Below are 8677 nucleotides of genomic sequence, written 5' to 3'. Positions count from 1 at the left end.
CAGAGACCCCTTGTCCTTTCTGTCATGGGAAGACACAGGGAGAAGACAGCCATCTATGAACCAGGAAACAGGCTCTCACCAGACACCAAATCTGCTGCACCTTGATCTTGGGCTTTCAGCCTTCAAAACTGAGAAATAAATTTCTGTTGTTTATAAGCCACCCAGTCTATGGTATTCCGTTAATGCCACCACAGGGGACTAAGACAAATGGTGTGCAGTCAGGGACTCTTGGTGTCCCTGGGCTTCCCTCACACCTCTACTGCAGCGGTCCTGGATCAGACTGTGATTTCTTTGTGTATTTGCTTGTTTCCATGAGTCTCTGAATACTCAAGAAGAGAAATGCCATTGGTCTTTGTTAACTTCACACTAAGCACAGTGCCTGGTACATAGTGGTACTTAATCATGGGTTTTTTTTTTCTTTCTTTCTTTTTCTTTCCCCCTCTGGAACAGCTTTTTATTAAACAGCAAAGCAAAAGTGCAACACAATTTTAAATGTTTGTAAATCAGGTCACAAAAGGGACACAAGATGTTTGCAATATAACTATTATATTCATACAACTAAAGTCATTCATTGAATCTTATACCAATACAAACATAAGATTATTCCATGATTAAAAGTAGCTCAAATCTAATAACCAAAATGATTTAGTGGATCTCTTGTCCTATTTAATATTTATTAAAAAGTTTATTTTTGAGAGAGACAGAGCAGGGGAGGGGCAGGGAGAGAGAGAATCCCAAGCAGGCTCCACCCTGTCAGCACAGAGCCCGACACAGGGCTCCATCTCAGGAACTGTGAGATCACGATCTGAGCCGAGATCAAGAGTTAGGCACTTAACTGACTGAGCCACTCAGGCACCCTTTTCCTACATAACATTTTAATATGGCTTCTGATACTAAATTTCTTACCGAATGGAATCTACAAACTAAATTTTTACAAGCTGCCAAAAAGTGACTAATCTTTCAAACCAAGTAGTTAGGTTAACAGCAAATTCTGGGAGAAGTGTTGAGATAAAATACTGAGAAAGTATCAGCTAGTATGCATGTGAAACTCTTGCATTTTATTCATGATTCTGATACCAATACACTGTAGAGGGCTTTTGCAAAAGTTGATCTGCTGGGTGCTACAAATAAGCCTTGAGACTAAACTCTTTGTCACTGTTCTCTTGTAGATGTGGTTGACTTAAGGTTAGTCACATTTCATCTACTTTCATACATATATTCCCTAAAAGATCTTGTCTGTTCCAGAGATCACACAATTCTGGAGTAAGAACATTTGGAGTTGGTTACTACTCTATGCCAAGTACTTTTCCCATCCTATTTCCATTTTTCTCAAAATTTCTTATTTCAAACATATAACTAGAGCTCATCTTTTCAGATACCAAATGGGTTATTTTGTGCAAAAGGAAGTTTTTAACAACAAACCTTTCCAATGTGACAATTCAGTTGCAAAGAAGAATCTTCATATTTATAGGCTCTGTTTTCAGTTGATTAAAAAGAAACTAACAATCCTATCTTATTGCTATGGTAAGCCCTAACTGTGATTATACCTTATTTTGGCTAAGTTTCAACAATTCAAGCTCAGGTTACTCTCACAGATGATTAAATAGTAAAATTACTTTTACAAATGTGAAACCAATTTCTTCCTTAGGGGAAGGGAAATGGGAAGGAAGAAGCCAGTGGAGACGAGGCACAACATGGTAGACAAGGTACATAAAGCTGGGTATTCAGTGCATGATTTTGGTCACTTTTCACAACACAGTGGTTATTTTCTTGTATCTCTTACTATGCCTACAATAAAAGACAGTGCTAAACCTCTAAATCAAAGCAAATTTGATAAAACATTCACTTTCAAATTTTATACATACATGCATTTCTAATTATAAAGTCTCTACAATACATTTGCATGTTTTCATAGACTAACATATATCACACAAACTCATGGAAGTCTTCTGTTATGTTCTTAATTTTGCCTAGATCTGACATTATCTTCATAAATATTCAATTAGGCCACAAACAAAAGTACTATAACTTTTTGAGTCTATCCACATTTTAAAGAAAAAAACAGATCAGCGGCAATTCCATAAAACAGAAGGGATGTAAATCCTTCACATTCTTTTGCTTTTTGTGTCAGTCATTTGAAAAACACTAGAAGCTGACATGAGGTTTTCTATATATTGTCCAAGAGCTTGGTTGTCTGATTTTAGCTTCCTATTTTCTTCCTTAACTGCATCTACTCTTGTGGAGAGATCTTCAAGTGTGTGCCGAAGTTACAACAGTTGACTACTAAGTCGTTTTTTCCTCCAGTTCCACATGATGTTCAGCATCAACTGCGTCTGTGTTGGCATTCATTATCTCCAGTAACAAACTTGGGCACTGGGTACAAAACCCTGGATAAATGGTCGGCCGTTGGAGGTCCTGGGAGTGGGAGGGATCTAATCGTTGTTTTTCTGTGGTCAGGGTGTCCCTAATAAAGGGTACAACAGAGAGAAGAGAAACATCCTCAGTGTTCCCCTTGGGTATTGGGAGCATAATACTCTCAAATTCTAAGACAACCACTTGCCAGGGCTAGGGTTAAGATAACTGGCTCTGCAAGATGCAAAGAGCAGACCCAGGTAGAAGTGGTAGCCAAACATCTTGCTGCTAACATAGGTTCAACCTCAGTCTATGGACTTCTGCCAACTGGTCAGGATTATCGAGGAGAATGGTGATGTCTATGATAGTGGCAGTGTGTGGTGAGGGGAGGTAATAAGTGTTCACACAGTCTAGACTGGCCTCCAAGACTTGCCTGTAGGTGTGCGCAGTTTATTAGGTTCCTTGTGAGGCAGTGACAATAATGAACCACCTAACACCCATTTCCCCTTTCTTCCTCAGTATCTGAATTTTTGGAAGGCAACGAGGTCCCCAGCTGAAAAATTGCATTTCCCAATCTCCCTTGTGGATGGGAGTGGTTAATGAGATTTAAGCTGAAGTTACTGTGTCTGCCCTCTGCTCTTCCTTCTTGCAGCCAGGAACATGAACAGCAGCTGTAGCAGCCATTCTGCACCTGTGGGTAGATGCCATGAGCAGGAAGCAGTCAGGGTCACTGTTGACATCACAGAACTGGCATTTTAGCCATGGATTGTCAATCTTTGGACTACTTTTATGTGGGAGACAAAACAAACAGGCACACAAAGCCCTATATTGTTTAAGCCACTGATCTATAGGTTTTCTGTATAATCCTGACATTCACACTGCTGACATCACTTGGCTTATGAACTGATTGCTCAGTATGGATTTCTTGTTTGCTGTGCTCATGACCTCTTAGAGAGGCAAGACTCACCCTTCACTCTTACTATCTCTGCTCCCAGTTCCACAGGGTCATTGAGACTGTCTGCCTGAGACTATTCAATCTTTTAAGTTACCTGAAGACAAGCACTGGGCTCACTAGCCATCTGCAACATCAACAAGATGGGTCTTCGAACTCTTTGCTCAGCCCACTCTGCCTGGGGAACTCTGGAAGATTCTTTCATGGACTCTTTAATTTGTACCCAGAGGAACCACTCAGCTGGGAACTTGTTACTCCTGAGATTTTCTTCCTCAAAGAGAGTTGCTTTTGAGATTTAACTGTATATGTGTAAATCTTCCAGTTTGCAGTTGACACAAGATTTCCTGGGTAGTCAATGCCAAGCTTATAAGGGAAAATCCCATGATGCTCTCAGAGAAGGAAGCATGTACAAGACAATGTATTATTTTAGGGGGAGGCACTTCAAGGTGTGGGACTTCAAGTCTTCCAATATGAAGGAGACTTTGCAGTCAACAGATCCAGAGATCATCACTAAGAAGATCTAGGTTAAGCTCTAACCAGCATTCCAGTGCCAATGAAACAATGTACATCTGTAGGTCTTTCCAGAATATTGTGCATAAACCAAATCTAGCTGAGGCAAGACCAAATAATCCACATGCAGTGATCAAAATGGTAGAAACAGAGATCTGCAAAAGTGTGCTAACATGGCCTTTGAGAGTCAAAGAGAACTGGGTTCAAAGCCTCTTTTCCTTATTAGAAATGAGAGTGTATCTTGGCAGGGTTGTTGAGGATGAAATAAGCAGCTGTGAGTAAAGGGGACTGGCCATCAAAACACAGAATAGAGGCATGGGGGAGATAAGCTCTGGGGTGATCAGAATGGGCTTTGCCATCCTAGAGGTGATGGTCTGAATCTAGCCTCCTTTACTTATTTCTCTGTGACCTTGGACAAAGCAGCTCACCTTTTTAAGAAAAAAAATTTTTTTTAATATTTATTTATTTTTGAGACAGAGAGAGACAGAGCATGAACGGGGGAGGGGCAGAGACAGAGGGAGACACAGAATCAGAAGCAGGCTCCAGGCTCTGAGCCATCAGCCCAGAGCCCGACGCGGGGCTCGAACTCAGGGACCGCGAGATCGTGACCTGAGCTGAAGTCGGACGCTTAACCGACTGAGCCACCCAGGCGCCCAGCAGCTCACCTTTTTAAATGTCAATTCTCTGATCTGAAAAAATAGGGATAATAAACTATGTTATTGATTGGGTTCTTGCGAGAATTATGTGACATCAAGCATGTCATATAAGCACTTAGCAAAATTCCAAAAAACAGAACAATATTTCAATAAGTAATACTGCCATAGGCCAGCTTCTTCCTCCTCCCTCTCCCCTCCTTCCTCCTCCTCCTCCCTCCCCTCCTCTCCCTCTTCCTTCCCCTCCTCTTCTTCTTTCTTCTACTACTTCCTCTTCTTCTCCACCACTTCTCCTCCTCCTTTCTCTCCCTTCTTCTCTTTCTTCTCCTCTTCCACAATAATAGGAAAGAGCAGATTATTTTCTCTTTTATACCAAAGAATACATTAACATGCTCCTTGGACTAGGAAAAATTGTTTCCTATATATTTAGTCAATGTTTTCCAAGTTTTATTCATTGGAATGCTAGTTATGACAGAATCATTTACTGCTCACCAAATATCCATGTGCATCTCATATTTCCCAGTCCCTTACAGGGTCTATATGACCCCTGTCATATAGTGGGGCTATATGACCAGTTATGGCCCATGAGTAGTCAGCAGAAGTGATGTGTACCATTTGAGCTCAGAGCATAGAAGAGTGACCACTTCTTCATGTGCGTTCTTCCCCAGGCATGGCAAATCCTGGAGTTACACATTTGAGATGGACACAAAGTATTGGAACTGCCATTAGTTTGAGTTCCTGAGTGGTTATTTGGACCCACACTGCCTGTGTTTAGCTACTGGATTTTGATATTGATTGTTATGACAGCATAACCTAGCATATCTTGACTAATAGAAATATTTGTAGCAGCCGCTGATATGAATTACACAAAAAACTACTTCAAGGTCAGATAAGCTTAGAGAGTTGTAGGTTACAGAACAGGTTTATTCTGGACTTTGTGGGTCCTTTAATTGTTAATGTCCCTTGTAAAGCTCCAAGTTTTTCCACAATAATCTGACAAAAGATTATTTATTTATTTTTTAAATGTTTATTTCTTTTTGAGAGAGAGAGAGAGAGAGAGAGCACACAAGTGGTGGAGGGGGCAGAGAGAGAGGGAGACACAGAATCTGAAGCAGGCGCCAGGCTCTGAGCTGTCAGCACAGATTCCAATGTGGGGCTTGAACTCACGAACTGTGAGACCATGACCTAAGCCCAAGTCAGACGCTTAACCGACTGAGCCACCCAGGATCCCCAAGATTATTTTTTTAAATTATTTTAAAGGAAGCATGTTATACAGGTCTAGTGTTCCATAAAATACACTTCAGAAAAGTGTGCTTGGTTAATTGACTGTTTCCTACTGAGACCCATCCTTATTTTTCTATTTCCATATGAATCCAAGCAATGTATTCCTGCAGTTCCCTACTTTTTCTATTCCAACATTTCTACATTCCATGGCTTCCCATCACTCTTAATTCTTTTTCTTCCCTCTGAATCCCAAATTGCCGAGCCCTGCTGGAAAATAAAAGGTGGTAACTGACTGAACCTCCAATGCTATTGCTATGCCCTGTTAAGCTCCTAGAATCTGTAACCTTTTATTTCATTTTCAGTCAATTCCCTGTAAACCCCCACCACAGCTTTTCTTTTGTTCACTTTGCTAACACCTCAAACTTACCCTTATGCCCCCTCAGAAGAAGACCTCATTACCTACTTTATGGAAAAGATCAGAGTCATCCAATGTAAACTTTCAGTGCATCTTCTCCTCTTCCTATTTTATGTAGATCATTACTGTTCTGTCTTATCTGAAAAGAAAAAAATTTGTTTTCTATTTTAGACATTCCCCAAAACCCAGCCAAGCTATTTTTTTCTATTCCTTGTGTCTGTTAAGCAGCTTTTAAGCTTTCAGCAAATGAACACAGTAACCACCAAGAAGTAACCAAGAGCTTCTTAAAGCCCCCTTTGTTTCCTCAAATTTAGTTTTTTTTACCCTGTGTGCTTTCCCCTTGGCCATCTCACATCCTCTTGTGACCTTGATGTAACTCTATGCAGATAAATTGTGAATCTAGGTTTTCTTCTTTCTTGTTCTTGAAGATACAGATTTTTGTCTGCCAGCTGGGCACCTCCATATGAATGCCTCAGGTATCTCACCATTCAAATCAAACACATTATCTTTTCTCTCTTGTGTATTCCTCTTCTTCTGCTTTTTCTGGAGTTGGCCTCCCAGGAACTTAGTGCAAAGTATCACAGATATCTTTGCCTCTTCCTTTCTCTTAACTCCATCTGCTGTGTTGATAAAAGACCTCCTCTTTCCTTTTCTGTATCTGTTTCTTTAGTCCTCATTCCTCAGATATGGACCAAAGAAATAGTTCCGCAACTGGTATTTCCAACTCCAGTCCCCACTCATAAACCCCCTCCTAATTGGTGCCAAAGAAAGACTTGATGGAATTCAACACCCATTTGTGATTCAAAAATAAACAAACAAGCAAACCAACAAGGAAACAAACTTCCTGGCAACCTAGAAATATAAAGACAACTACAGTGGTAAAGATTGTCTCAAACTGGCAGCCAGTACTATACTTATCAATAAACATTGGGACATTCTCATTAAGGCCATGAACAAGACAGAGATGCTTGCTATTATAATTAGGCAGCATTATAAAAAAAAAAGGAGACATAACCATAATAAAGAATGAAGCAAAATTATCTTATGGTATTAATTGATTTTTTGAGCCAATGGATGAAAGAATGAATCTCATGGAAAAATATTTATATATACAAATATATAAATATATATTGTTGAGTGAAAAAGTAGTGGCTAAAAAAAGAATATAAAGAACATGATCCTAATTTTGTGGTGAAAATAAATGCATATTGATTGAGTGAATGGGGAAAAATTTCATGACTGAAGAAATTTAGTTTGCAAAAATTTGTCCACTGTAATCTTAATTTTGTTATTTTTTTCCTAAAATAGATCTTCAGATATATAAATGAAATTTTATTTTGTTTTTGTGTTTGTTTCATGTGTTCTATAAAGAAATAGATTCTTTTGAAATAAGCAAAATGTTACATATATTTACATATATATATTTATATAATACATATATATGTAACATATGTTATAATATATTATATTATATAATACTATTATATAATTATTATATTATATACTACTATATAAATATTATATTATATAATAACATATATATGATAATATATGTTACATATATATATATTATATATGTATAACAACATACATATATATATGTGTGTGTGTATATATATATATATATATAACCAAGCCTCTAATTTTTAGGTTCCAGTATAGATACCAGGTGAAGTTTAATATCCTTGCCATTTCCCTTGTGACTACCTAAAGATTAGCTACTCATCACCCCTTTGCACAAGTTCTAATCCTCCCTCTTAGATATAAAATGCCTTAGTTTGTCCTAAATACAAAAAACATTACTTTCTGTCCAAGAACCTCCAGGCATAAGACACCCATAGGGAAACTTCTATTTAGAAGCTATTTGTTAATTGGTGTCTCTGTTCTCAGAAATTCAGTGAGTAAATCACAGATCTAGACCAGGAATTTACCATTTCAGTGGATAAAGAAAGGAGGACATTGTTGTCTTGTTTGAAGCAACAGAATTCACACAGAACCTGAGTCACAAAGAGTATTGTTCAGCCCTGCTTCTGTTAGAAGTTAGGAAGAACATTTTGAAGCTTATGACCAGAAACTGCCATACAAGAGCCCAACTTAATTAAAAATAATAAATCCATCTGATTCAGGAAATTTAGCTATGTTTCCCAATGACTTAATCCTCCTCTGCTTGTTACCTTATTTTTTGGATTCTCTTGTCCTCAACTTGACTTGGTCCTAGGTTTTTAAATTTCTGATCTCCTTATTGTGAATTCTGTTACCAGTTCCCAGTGTTGGCCCTCAGACCATGCACCTGTCAAGGTCTCTGGGGTTCATCTCCGCCCAGCTCATGAGGTTGGGCATGACATTTCATGCCAGCTGTACATTCAGTTAATTAATCAGGTCAGGCAATAAACAATTGTAGGTGCTAACACGGCAAACCATAGGGTATGCTTTTGAGTATATTCTTGCTTGAGGTTTACTGAGTTTGTTGGAATTGTGAATTTATAATTATCATCAAATTTAGAAAATGTTCAGTCGTTTATCTTCAAATATTTTTTCTCCCTCTCTTCTTCTGAGATCCAATTATATATG

At 38.5% G+C, this 8677-nt stretch overlaps 1 pseudogene; it reads right to left on the bottom strand.

Annotated features, from left to right (window-relative positions):
• Positions 1–1507: 1507 nt before the first annotated feature.
• LOC128315786 (short coiled-coil protein-like) overlaps positions 1508–8677 on the bottom strand; it is a 49558-nt pseudogene continuing 42388 nt past the window's right edge.

The sequence above is a fragment of the Acinonyx jubatus genome, chromosome B2, assembly GCF_027475565.1.
Source record: "Acinonyx jubatus isolate Ajub_Pintada_27869175 chromosome B2, VMU_Ajub_asm_v1.0, whole genome shotgun sequence".
Classification (NCBI taxonomy): domain Eukaryota; kingdom Metazoa; phylum Chordata; class Mammalia; order Carnivora; family Felidae; genus Acinonyx; species Acinonyx jubatus.
This window is presented reverse-complemented; position numbering and strand designations above follow the sequence as displayed.